This window comes from Xenopus tropicalis, chromosome 6 (genome assembly GCF_000004195.4).
Source record: "Xenopus tropicalis strain Nigerian chromosome 6, UCB_Xtro_10.0, whole genome shotgun sequence".
NCBI lineage: Eukaryota > Metazoa > Chordata > Amphibia > Anura > Pipidae > Xenopus > Xenopus tropicalis.
Window position 1 is genome coordinate 93,557,399 of NC_030682.2, and position 13,961 is coordinate 93,571,359.

General features: G+C 40.0%; 1 protein-coding gene across 4 annotated transcripts in view; it reads left to right on the forward strand.

Moving 5' to 3' along the window:
- Positions 1-221: 221 nt before the first annotated feature.
- rnf144b (ring finger 144B) overlaps positions 222-13,961 on the forward strand; it is a 41,891-nt gene continuing 28,151 nt past the window's right edge. The window contains 1 exon segment of one of the 4 annotated variants that reach the window (NM_001113670.1): positions 222-318. The gene's annotated coding sequence lies outside the window, so the exon portion shown is untranslated. 4 annotated transcript variants of the gene reach the window in all.

Below are 13,961 nucleotides of genomic sequence, written 5' to 3' on the forward strand. Positions count from 1 at the left end.
ACTAAGCTAGAACCCAACAGAATGGGAGCTGCTGTGCTGTATGTTTACTGTAGCTGGCTGAAATTTCATTTTTGTAACGCCTGTTAGTTTAAAACCCACTTAAAAGCAGCCGCACAATTGGCAGGATTTAAAGTCACCATTGCCCAATCATAAGAAGCTATTCTCTCATTTCTGGTATGGTTACTGTTTGTGCTACTGGTCTTCTAGCAACCAAAAGACATCAGGACCATAATAGCTGCCAAGGAAAAAATAACATTGAACACTAAGGTATTATTTACCTATTTCTGCATTTTCCTCCAGCCAACCATAAAGAAGTAGGTAAGTAAGTAGTAAGAGGTAGGTACTTTATGGCATCTATGGGGTGCTTAGTTGTATAGCACTAAGATTTAATAATAATTTCCTAATTTAAGAGAACCCTGGCTTAAAGGCATCATACTGCATGACAATACAATTATTAAAATGCGTGTTTCATAATAAGTCAAAAGAATAATAAACACTGTATCTAGGAAACATCAGGAAAGTTAAAAATGACTCATCTAAAATGAAAGGTTTATTATTTCATTTGCTGGTGTAAGATACACCTATGCATTGTGTCTGAAAGGTTGGGGATAACTGTTTGCTGGCATGGAAACAGTGGAGCAGTACACACCTGTCTTTCAATTATTCATCTACAAAATGTCACTTATGTTTTGTAGCAATGATTATCAGATAATTTCTAATAGCATACAAATTTGAGGTTGGATTATAGGTTTTTTTTTGCGTCATATGACATAAATTATAGGAACCAGGACCACTAATGGGTATTAAGCAAATTTCCCATTAAAGGAAAAGTAACACTAAAATTTTTTAAGTAAAAAATCTATTCTACCCTGTTCCAATAATTGCCCTATCCTGCACACCATTTATTATTTTGAATGCATTATTAGAAAATACCTGCTAAAACTTGGCTTCCGGTCATTCGAACTAGGGTGATGCAGCAATGCAGAAGAAGCAGAATCCACTATGTGACGATCAACTTCTCCTCCTAGCCGTCGTTCTGTATAGGAGTCAGGCTAGGATCAATCAATCGATCGCCGTATCGCCTATTTGAAATGACCGGAAGCCAAGTTTTAGCAGGTATTTACTAATAAAGCATTCAAAATAATAAATGGTGTGCAGGATAGGGCAATTATTGGAGCAAGGTAGAATAGATTTTAATTTTAGTGTTACTTTTCCTTTAATGTGTCCCTGCAACCCCCACAAATATGTAACGGTGCGGCACTCACAACACTTAGTCACCCGCATACATTTGTGATTCTTGGTAGTACTGTAGTACATATCTTATGATTGATTGATATGGTTCCTGTATCGATGCACCTCCTGGGTGCATTTTGTAAGATTAAGAATATATTCATTCTTTCTGGCCTGCAGCGTCTATGTGAATAAGGGGAATAACATATCTGTATATTGATTGTGCCCTGCAGTGCCTCTTCCATAACAGCATAAACTGCATTTCAGTACCATTAAAGGAATACTATACTCCTTTTTTTAAAATATATTTTAAAAAAATGGGATGGTTAAAGTATGCCACCATTTACTACCAAATATTGTTGCTCCTATACCTAGAAAGAAAAAAACCACATGGGACACAACAAGAAAAACTTAATCTTTGATGAATATGAAACCTTCTTATGGTAAACATCCCTTAGGAAAATGTATGTTTCCTACAGAAATTTAACTGGGAAAACATATTCTTCCAGCTGATTAAAATGAGGGGTCTGCAATTGCTGACTCTTCATTCAAAGCCTATTGCAGAAAGGGCTAAATATAGGCATTGCTGTCATGGTGGCCCCTGGGAATAGCCACTTATGATTTTAACAAAATAATAAACTATTGTTTTTATTAGAGAGGGAGTGCAGCCTTTTCTCTTTTTTTTATGGTGTTCCATTTATAAAATTGGCCATTTGTACAAATTAGGGGCCATAAAATGCCCTTGAGGTTCAGTTAGAAAAAGCTGTAAACTGTTTTACCATGTGGGTTTTGTGTTTCACCACAAACAAATGATTTTGAGGTAAATTGGTAGGATACTGTACAATATGCCTAAAAAGACTGCAGGGCAAACTCCTCTGTTCTGACTAGCAAGCAACTCTGTAGTTTTATGGCAGGTCAGCGCTCAGGGAAACATTTAAACAGAATATATGCTGGGGGGCTGTGAAAGGGGGTTGAGGATGGGCTATGGTTTAGTTCTCCTTTTAACGAAAAATCGAGAGCTTAGTAGCTAATTCTTAAAGGTGCGATCCTTTCTGGGATGGTCAATAAATCCATAAACATTCAACCAACCTAGTTTGGGGTATTAACTCAGGGCATGATCACTGACAATGCTTACCTACTATCACCGCAATAAAGGGTGTGGGGTTCACAAAATAATTGTTTGGCTTAGGCATTTTGGCTCATAGCAAACCAAGCATTTTCTCAGCCAGCAGAAAATGGCCCCAAATGGCTTACTGTACCAGTACTGGCACTTCATCATGACATCACTAATAGGGATGAGCAAATCTGTCCCGAAAAACTTCTGTAATGTGGGTACCGAGGACTATTTTGATGCAACCACAATCATTTTCTACACATGCACACCTTTTTTGAGGCCCTAATGAGTAAAAAGAGAAAGTCCACATAACAGAAAGAAGCTTATATTTTGCCCAGTAATTACACTTCACTTTCTTATAGTTAACGTATTATTGTTAGTGATAGAAATCTCATTTTTACTAATAAATAACTCATGCACCAAATTATTAGGCTCTGGTGACCTGCTGTCATTGTGATTGTAAATAATGATGAGCAAATCTGTCCCGTTTTGACAAAAATGCATTAATGTCAATAGACATTTTTTCGCACCTACCACAGCAATTTTTTTTCACCCAGTTAGATAAAAACTGAGGACATGGGCAAAGTATAAGGCTTTATACACTGTCTGCTGTTTAAGGTACTAATGCACATTTAATTTGTTACTGTCATATCAGTGGCTTTGCTGTCCTGCAGTTAGGCTTAAGGTGACCATACTCAACACATTTTTGTTGGGAAGATAGGGGGGTAACTCTGCAACTGGTGCCACTGAGGCAGCTCATATCACAGCACATGTATGGGTCACCAGCAGATGTGAAAGTTATAGTGGATGCAAATATATATAAAACTCTGGCAACAAATTCACAATAGCTTAAATATCACTTTTGTTAATTTAGGTAATAGTTATTTTTTGTTATTTAGTTAATAGTGCCAACAAGCTTACACCAATGTCAGACTGGTGTAAATCATACTCCAGATTTGTATACAGAAGTTTGACACTCTTCTTAAGAAAAGGATTCTCATATAACTTCCTAGTAAGGCACACATAAAATTGATTTTGAAAAGTGTTTATATCTTGGACATTGGAGAAGAAGGATAAAAACAGGACAGTAAGTGAAAGATTGGGATTAGAAAGGTAGGGCAACTTATTATTTTTGCAGTTAAAGCATAACAACCCTCTTTAGGATTCTAGAGTCATCTATAATTTAACATTGGAAACAAATACAGAACATTTTCCTAACATCATTATACTGGTGTTTATTGTTATAGTGCGCACATGTGTTTCATAGTTAAAAATAGATGGAACAAGTATTTCTGTTTAGACAGAGTCAGTCCAATAACATTTTTGCATTCTTAAAAATTTGCTAAAATTGGTAACAGATGAAGAAAACCCACACTGGTTACTCATAAATAGTGGCACTTAGCATGCAGTGGTATAAATAAGACACAGATGAGGATGTAAATAAGAGAAAGAATGTATTAAAAGAAACATGCCAAAAGAAGGACGATGATCTTTGATCTCACTAATGGTTAGTTAATCAGCAATTTCATCACAGAGAAACCCAGGGTAGGGGTCATAACAACACATCTATTTGATGTGCATTTTTCACTTTCTATAGTCCTTCATTGTTTTCTTTTCTATATTGTACTTGCTGAGGAACCAAGGGTTGCCTTGGAAATTCATGTTACATCTTTAAAATAAGAGGATTTTTTAAAAATGCATTCATTTGCTTTGCTGAGAATTCTCCAGTGCTGTGAAATGCTGTTTGGTCAGATAGGTAGGCAGACCTGTAGCCAACGCGGCTTGGTTAACCAGTCAGGTTAGGAACCCCTGTGTACAGTACAGATATGAGATCAATTATCTGGAAACCCATTATCCAGAAAGCTCTGAATGATGGAAAGGCCATCTCCCATAGACTCCATTTTAATCAAAGAATTTAGATTTTTAAAAATTATTGTTTTCTCTGTAATAATAGAAAAGTATAGTGCACGTCATCCTAAAATATAATTAATCCTGACTGGAGGCAAAGCAACCCTTGGTGTACTGTGCATAATCTATATTGAAGTACAAAGTGCAGGTGATACCCAACACCCACGTGGTTTGGTAAGAATGCTCACTTACCAGACCTAACTGAAACACTGCCAAAAATAAATCAGTCATCAAACCAAATACTGTTGGATCAAAAGGACTCCTCTTCAAATAAGTGGAAAAAGAAAGAAGGGATACAATAGTGTAACACCATTTATTACCATAAAAAAGTTAAAACAACTTCAGAAGCATATGTTGTTAAATAGGAATATAAAAGTAAAATCCCATTAGCAGACTCATGTGTTTGAGCTTGATGCGTTTCATGTGGTATCGCCATGCTTTCTCAAGAGCAAATGGAAATATGAACACTGTAACCAGTATGTGATTTTTAAAAAGTCCTATAGACTGTCAGTTCACAGAGAGGCTACCAAAAAGCCAAAACCCCCCAGGAAAGTTTTTCATCCTCCCCAAATCTTTTTACAAATGAATGTGGCTCATGGGTAAAAAAATGTTTGGGGACGACCCCTTCTCTTGTTCGTCACATGGGCAAGTGGGTCATTTTGGAGTAAAGGGATGGTGGACGAAAGCTCAGCTCCTTTGAACAAATCTTGCTGTATATTTGTTCTTGCCAGGCCCCTCAGAAGGGGGACCTGGTGTTTACAATGAATCAAAAGTTCTTGTTGATGTCCTTGGATAAGAGGACATTAACAGAATCTTCTTAAGGACTGGAGCCAAACATTGCACTTCATACTCAAGGTAAGTTCTTACCAGAGACCTATAGTGGCAAAATTATGTTTTCCTCCCTTAAATCAATACCCTTTTTTATGCGAGACAACACTTTATTTTCTTTAGTAGCCACTAAATGATATTGCCTGGAATTAGACTTGTTACCTACAAAAATCCTCACATCCTTCTCACTTAAAGATCGCCCCAAAACACTATAATTTAGTGCAGTGCTGTCCAACTGGCAGCCCGCGACCCCCCTCTGTGTGGCCCCCCACCTGTCTCGCTGCTTTGATGGCTTACCTTTGTGTAAGCTTTAAATAGTATCAGTACTGGGATTAACTGGCCCCCTGCATGGTCCTCAGATTCAGTCTGTAATCCCCCTGTATTGTTTAAACATGTAATCCACTGTGTTTTTCCACACCTTTTAGTTTCTGCATTGTTCAACCCCTGCAGTGTTCACACCTCAGGCTCAGCCTGTAATCATCCACATTGTTCCCCTGTTCACACCTCAGACATTGTATGTAGTGCCTGGACTATGCTGCCTGTGTATATGGCACACACAGACAGCATAGGGTAGGCAAAGTATGGCACATAGGCAGTATAGGGCAGGGAGGGTATGGAACACACAGGCAGCATAGGGTAGGTATAGTATGGCACATAGGCAGTATAGGGCAGGCAGAGTATGGCACACACAGACAGCATAAGGGAGGCAGAGTGCTGCCTGTGTATGCCATACTTTGCCTGACCTATGGTGCCTGTGAGAGGTGAACCTGGCAGGGGTTTGTTGTGGGAGTTTGTTAGTAGTTGGAAACAGCCATTAAATGGTCCCAAAGGTGTGTAATTATGTTGCTGGGGGTTGCTGTGCTATCCACAGGGGAGGAGAAGGCATATGGATTTAAGGGTGTGTCTTAATATGACATAATATAATTCTTTCATATATGAATAACTGTTGATATCCCCGCTGTGAGGACCAAGCATTTGGGTTTTTGCTGCACTACCACCATTGTGATAAAATGGGTGTGGTTTGAAGTGGGTGTGCTTCAAAAAAGGGGAGTGACCAAAACTGGCTTCCATTAGCGGCCCTCCACCATGTATGGTAGAGAAATTCCGGCCCTCGGCACCGCAGAAGTTGGACAGCACTGATTTAGTGTATAACTTGCATAACTTGCACTTTTCAACATTGAACCTCATTTTCCATTTACACATAAAACCATGCTGGCACAAACTTACAGTATTGTGATTTGCAATGTATTCAAGTATCCTATCCCTTATTACCCCTTCCAAAAGCTTTCCTGCCACTGATATCCGGTCTATAGTTTTCAGGCTGAGCACAGGATCCCTTTTTGAATAACAGAACCTCAGTAGCAATTTGCCAGTCCCTATGCACCATGCCAGACCTCAAAGAATCCTGATAAATTAAGTGAAGCGGTTTGGCAATCACAGAGCTAAACTCATTGGGGCACATTTACTAATCCACGAACGTCCGAAAAGCGTCCGAATGCGTTTTTTTCGTAATGATCGGTATTTTGCGTTTTTTTTCAGAAATTGTTGTGACCTTTTTGTAGCCGTTACGACTTTTTCGCAAATTGTCGCAACTTTTTCGTAGCGTTACGACTTGCGCGATTTGTCGCGATCTTTTCTTAGCCATCGCGCCGAGTACGAAAGCTTCAGTATCGTGACTTTCCTTGGGCCAGGTTGGAGCTGCAGTGTGCCATTGAGTCCTATGGTAAGGCCTCACCTTGAGTATGCGGTGCAGTTTTGGGCTCCAGTCCTTAAGAGGGATATTAATGAGCTGGAGAAAGTGCAGAGACGTGCAACTGAACTGGTTAAGGGGATGGAAGATTTAAACTATGAGGTTAGACTGTCGAGGTTGAGGTTGTTTTCTCTGGAAAAGAGGCGCTTGCGAGGGGACATGATTACTCTGTACAAGTACATTAGAGGGGATTATAGGCAGTTGGGGGATGTTCTTTTTTCCCATAAAAACAATCAACGCACCAGAGGTCACCCCTTTAGATTAGAGGAACGGAGCTTCCATTTGAAGCAGCATAGGTGGTTTTTCACGGTGAGGGCAGTGAGGTTGTGGAATGCCCTTCCTAGTGATGTGGTAATGGCAGATTCTGTTAATGCCTTTAAGAGGGGCCTGGATGAGTTCTTGATCAATCAGAATATCCAAGGCTATTGTGATACTAATATCTACAGTTAGTACTAGTGGTTGTATTTATAGTTTATGTATGTGAGTGTATAGATTGGTAGGTGTGGGTTAGGTGTGCTGGGTTTACTTGGATGGGTTGAACTTGATGGACACTGGTCTTTTTTCAACTCTATGTAACTATGGGAGGCTTCCAAAATCATGCAAAGTCCGAAAGTTTTGCCCGCCGTTTACAAGCGCTCAATACGAAAAAGTCGCGACAATATACGAGCAAATCGTAACGGCTACGAAAAAGTTGCGACAATTTGCACAAGTCATAACAGCTATGAAAAAGTCGCGACAATTTACTATAAAGTCGTAACAGCGACAAAAAAAATCACCAAAAATACGAAAAAATTGCAAAATGTTCATTTCCAATCCAAATTTTTCCCATTCGGATTCGTGGATTAGTAAATCAGCCCTATTTAGTTGAGAATTTCTGCTTTTTCCATGTTCTCATCAATCAACGCCCCCCCCCCCTTTGATAATAATGGTCCCACCCTTCTTGCTTCAATTTTTTACTATTCACATATTTAAAAAATAATTTTGGATTCATTTTACTCCTTGCTGCAATACCCCTTTGCATCTATATTTTAGCTTGATTGATAGCTTTTTTTGTATGCTTTATTTGCTTCTGTGTACCTGATAAAAGCTTTAGCTGTCCCAGCTAACTTGAATACTAAAACGGGTGTAAAAAATATTATTTACAGTAAGCTAGATTGGAGTTACAAGAACGCCAACAGCAATCATTTCATGAATTTTGTGGTTTTGCATATGATGAATTTAAGTATCAATCTAGAAACCACTTTAGTGAATTTGGAGTGCCAATATTCTTCATATATTTACACCAATTTGAGTAAAACTTGCAGTTGCCGCAACAAAATATTGGTACTGTACCCTGTACTTAGACTGCAAAATGTTGTTACTTATATTTTATTGCAGTTAATATTTGTGTGTGATTGTACAGGTATAAGACCCGTTATCCTGAATGCTCGGGACCAAGGGTATTCCAGATAAGGGGTCTTTCCGTAATTTGGATCTTCATACCTTAATTAAGTCTGTTAAAAAATCAATTAAACATTAATTGAACCCAATAGGATTATTTGGCATCCAGTAAGGATTAATTATATCTTAGTTGGGATCAAGTACAAATCACTGTCTTATTTTTACAGAGAAAAAGAAAATCCATTTTAAAAATCTAAATTATTTGATTAAAATGGAGTCTATGGGTTATTCTGAGCTTTCTGGATATCGGGTTTCTGGATAACGGATCCCATACCTGTATTTGTTTTGTAAAAAAAAACTTACGGTTGCCATACACGGGGTCTTTCAGACCAGTTCGGTAGCTTATCTGCCTGTGTACGTAAAAATTGGCCAGATCTCGATCGGGCAGGTTTAATTTTCCAGCCGGATCGAGGACCACATTGGCTCATTGATATGGTCCTTGCGTCAATTGCTCCCATCTCTGTCGTTATAATTCAATCGTTTGGCCGTAGCCCATAGCCTAATATTGCCCGCCTTAGGTGGGCATATTGGGGAAAGATCCACTCATTTGGCAATCTCACCAAACTAGCAAATCTTGTTTGCCAACCTTGCTAAACAAGTGGATCTTACTGTATATAGCCACCTTTACACTAACTTTAAATTGGTGTAAGGTTTTTTTTGCTGGAATTTATAATGTCAAAATCAGAAGATGAAGCTGATATTGCTTTATTGAAACTTTTTGATGGAAAAAATACTTTGGCGTAGGGTGACATGAAAATAAAAATCTGGCATTCAGACAATTGTGAATTTATTCAGACAATTGTGAATTCACAATTGTCTGAATGCCAGATTTTTATTTTCATGTCACCCTATGTCAAAGAATTCTTTTTCCAACAAAAAGTTTCAATGACTTTCTATTGTAAACAAACATTTTCCACTAAGTTAGAAAAAAAGGCTTTATGCACAGACCTAATCATTTACATTGAGGTGCAGGCAAAACTGTAATTCCATGTAGGATGGAAATATGCGAAAATATAGTTATACTGTAATTCCATGTAGCATGGACCACCTTATGTACACATAAAAGTTTTGATGGTTTGAAGTTTTTGTCACTTATATTGTCTTTAGTCATAGTATGGAGGGATTGCAAAACTTCTTATAGTATATTTAGTAAATCTTAAACAGCTGCTATTCTGCACTTGTAAACATTGCGTGCTCGCCTCAAAAGAAATAATCATAACCAGAGAGGCACACAGCTGTGTGTGTACCTTCAGCTAAGAGATTTCACACATTTAAGTGTTCACAAAATTTCGGAGTTCCATTACATTTATAAAACCACATTCAGCCATGTTTTTTTATATGGTCATAAACTCCTCTGTGGCTTATAATATCCTTCTACTTTACACTTTTCTTAGCAAGCATTAGGGCAATGGTATGTGAGATTTGTTGCCCACAGGGAATCTGCTCTACCTGCAGACGAGATATCCTGAAATGCCTCTCCCTAAAGGGCAGTGGCACACAGGATGTTTTTCGCCTGTGGTAAATCTGTGCTACTATGGGCGACAAAGTGTCCCTAGTTTCTACCCCACTGTAGTGTAAATTGCTCATGAGAAGACATACGTGTTGCTTCCTGTTTCCCAAATAGCCCAAAGTTGCCTCATGAAGAAACATCAGGCTACTTGACATCGCATATGTCTCTCTATTGGCGATATACATTATTGCTGGTGAAAAGGAAACTAGGGGCATTTTGTCGCCTGTGGAACAAAGTTGGCCATACATTATAAGATTCGCTCATTTGACAAGATAGCCAAATGAGTTGGCCAATGAGCCAACGTGGTCCCCTATTTGAAGGGAAACTCAAACCTGCCTGTTTAAGATATTGGTTGGGTAGGCCCATCAGGGGTGCCCATAAACAGTCAGGTAAGCGGCAGAATCAGTCTGAAGGACTTGAATTGGCAGCTTAAAGGACAAGGAAAGGCTAAGTCTCTTGGGGGTGCCAAAATGTTAGGCACCCCCAAGTGACTTAAATCGCTTACCTTGTACCCTGGGCTGGTGCCCCTGTTAGGAGAAAACAGCACCAGCCCGGGGTACCTGTACCGCAGTGCTTCCTCCTTCCTATTCACTCGCTAGCAAATTGTCTCGGACAAATGCATGCGCAGTAGTGAAAAGCCGACTTCTCTGTTTAAGTTCGGCTTTTCACTCTACTGCACATGCGCACGCGATCGATCAGGAAGGAGGAAGCGATCACTGCTACCCCGGGCTGGTGCTGTAAGAAGGTAAGCGATTAAAGTCACTTGGGGGTGCCTAACAATCTGCACCTGTATGGCCACCTTTAGTTGCATACAGGGTCAGACTGGGGGTGCAGGGCCCACACCACCCAAGGTGCCCCCCTCCGGTATTTTCCCAGTGTCCCCTTGGCCCAGTCCCACTATGATTTCATAAGGATCTTGGCAAGACGTCATTGCTAGTATGTGTCTCAGGTAACTTCACCCTGAACATTTTCAACTTCTGTTTTCAAAAAAACAATGCCATCCAATGGGCTCATCTTCCCATGATAGATTCAGGCATTCTTTCCTGAATGTGATGTGCCAGTGGCAAAACAAACCGCCCATCCTGGGTGGAGTACTATAACCTGCCCAGCAAGTTATCAGCCAGTAGAAGTGTAGCAATGAGTGTACTGCCGGTCCCGACCCCATAATCATTCTCCCAAATGAGCTGTTGCAGAACACGCCGGGCCAGTAAAGAACCTGTGAGTAAAGTGGAAGCGCAGTGCGTTGCAAGGCGTACTTAGCGTGCATGTAATCACCTGCAGCTGAGCACAGGGAAGCCCACATGGGAAGCAGGAAGTGCTCGGGCTTCCTGGATTATGACATGCAGCTCTCCCATAGCTACTGCGTTACAAGCCGTGACGTGCTCTGGAGATAATGGCAACTTGCTGTGAATAGCGGAGGGGAGGGGATTAAGTGGCAGAGCGGCTGGGAGAGCAGCGAGTGGTTTGCAGACCACAGGGAGATGGAGTGAGAGAAGGAAAACGCAGTGTGCCTGCACCAGCCAGTCATTAGGAACCGTCCTGGAGGGAGCGGAGGCTACGGCATGTTATTTCTTACCCAAGGTATTCTAAGCTGCTTTTCCTCATGACCAGCTAGGGATTTACACTGCAGATGAGATGTGCAGGCTGTAGGGATCTTCATTGTGTGGTCATCCAGCTGTTTTACTGCAGCTTCAAGCATGCCCATATAGCAAGCTTGTCAGGGCATGCTGGGAGTTGTAGTTTAACCAGGGCTAAGCAGAAAGACTTGTGATTCCATATGGGGGGAGGGGGTGGTTTACAGTGCAGCACCCCCAGCTGTTGTTACACTACAACTTCCACAATCCCCTAAGAGCTTTCACCTCTGGGAGTTATAGTATAACATCAGCTACAGGTTGATCAATATGTGAAATTGTTATACAAGGGCCCATTGTGATGCAGGGGTGCTGGGGCTAGTGCTGCCCTACCCTTAAACTGGCACTGACTTCTATAACAGCTGGTGAGGCGCATTGCACAGGATTCTCATCTTTTTCTGATCAGCCCCAGCAGACCTGTGTGCGTGCACAGAAGCTGCGCTGTCAGCCACAAATGGGCACTTTCCAGCTCCTGTACAGAGACCGAGCAGCGCCTCTCCCTGGAATTGCAGTTTGGCTGAAGCCAATGGAGCAGCTCAGCTATTTACCCCCAAGCTGTGTTTGTACCTGTAATCAAAACAAGGATCACCAGAAAAATGGCCATTATTTTGTGTGTTTGCTGATAATCCAGTCTGAGGCAGATACATGTAAATAGGGGTTGGCAATAGGTAAAGTTGGTGGATGGGTTGAAGGCTGAGTGTTCCACTGTCAGCTTACATTTTCCTTACCGGTGCTTGTGAATTCCACTCACTGCATGGAACTGTGCCATGCTTTGCATAAAACATGAAATGTGTACATACACTTGTGTCTGGATATGGAGAAGGAGATATGTGCATTTATTGTAGTGTACTTTTTCACCAGAACCATTATACATTACAAATACAATGTTAACTCTGAAATACCACTTACACATATTTAAAGTAAGGGAGAGAACAATATTTCCAACGTGCAGTCCTCCATAGCTTTGTACTAGACCTTTCAGCAATAGTCTGCTTTTTCTCTGTATTACATAATTATACATGTTATTATTGTAATCTGGCACTAGAATATGTTGCATATCAGGCAATGGGCCTAATATTTGGACAGGTTTGGAAGTACTATTCTTCTGTATACATTTTTCTATATAAAAGGCTAGTTCTTTTTAAGAACAGAGTCAACACAAATAGTGAAGCAATGATAAGCCTTTGTTAATGTTTACAGATTGCTTGTGGTGAAAAACACTGGAGCTGTAGTGGAATTATGCCAGAACAACAAAGGCTCATGAGTCACAGAATGTTTTAAATGTTAAATATAAATGCAAAAAAGTTAACAATTTGTCCCAAAGGGATTTAATTTAATTTTGCGGGTAACGCTTTTAGTTGAATTTTCAGTGATTTTTTTATTTTTTTCTTTGGTGCTTATTTGCGTGCTTGTTTCAGAAAGGGGTACATGTTCTCTAAACACTTCAGTTGTTGCATAATCTTGTAAACAGCAAATGAGAATTACAGAAGGAACAATTGTGTTTCTCTGCTGGCATGATGTAATTTTAGTAGTTCCTATGGAAGTCCCCTAAGTTCTGTTATTAAGTACAGGGACAGGAAAGATTACACTGGGTTTACTGGAACTCTGGATTGTGTTCTAAACATAATAATAGGTAAGTCCTTGATAACATGTTGCCTTTTAACTGCTTTTGTGTATTCCTATGTTACACGTTCTCAGGATTTCCTTAGAGGGCACAGGTGGATCTATCATTTGAGTAGTAATTGTAACAGATCCATCTGTGTTCCTGTGTGGATTTCCTGTTAACTTGCAATAGTGGAGATCCTTAGGGCTGACTGAGGACTTGTGATTTAAACAAGCCACATCAGTATCTCATTGTTCCTCATAGTCAGCTGATATATTCTAATAAAATATATATGATTTTACTCATAACAATAGTTTATATAGTGGGTGGAGATCCTATGGCACTGTAGCCATGGGCATTTTTATGCATTTCACAAAGCCATCAATATGAATTGATGGCATTGTCTGTCTGTACTCAGTGGAATAGACACCAGTGCTAAAAACAGAAAAATAATTATTTTTTCTTTCCATGCTGGTGTCTACTTCCATGTAAGCAGAAAAGGGAAAGTTGTTCTCACCATCAAGCAATTTTTATTAAGTAGGGGCGGGATGAGGGTGTGATCACAAAATTCATACAAAATTCATGCAGGCAAAATATCTTCTGAACCCATTTCAATATATTGCTCAGGAAAGTTTATGTGAGAACAAAGCGGGAGAACATTTCTGGGAGATGAGGCTCCCAGAATGATCTAATCTCCCCTTGTGCCACTATCCTAAACTTACGCAGTTAACGCAACTTATGCAAAAACTTAAGTAACTTCCATATCAAACGAAGACTGAGCAGAGCAGGGGCAGGTAGAAGGGAAAGGGTTAAACTTAGGACAAAGTCTACTGACCCCAAATAACTGAATTAGCATATGAACAGCTTATAGATTAACAATAGCTGTTTATATGGCACAAACAAGGGGCATGGGCAACATTTTGTTACTGGGCGCTTGTGTTCATAGG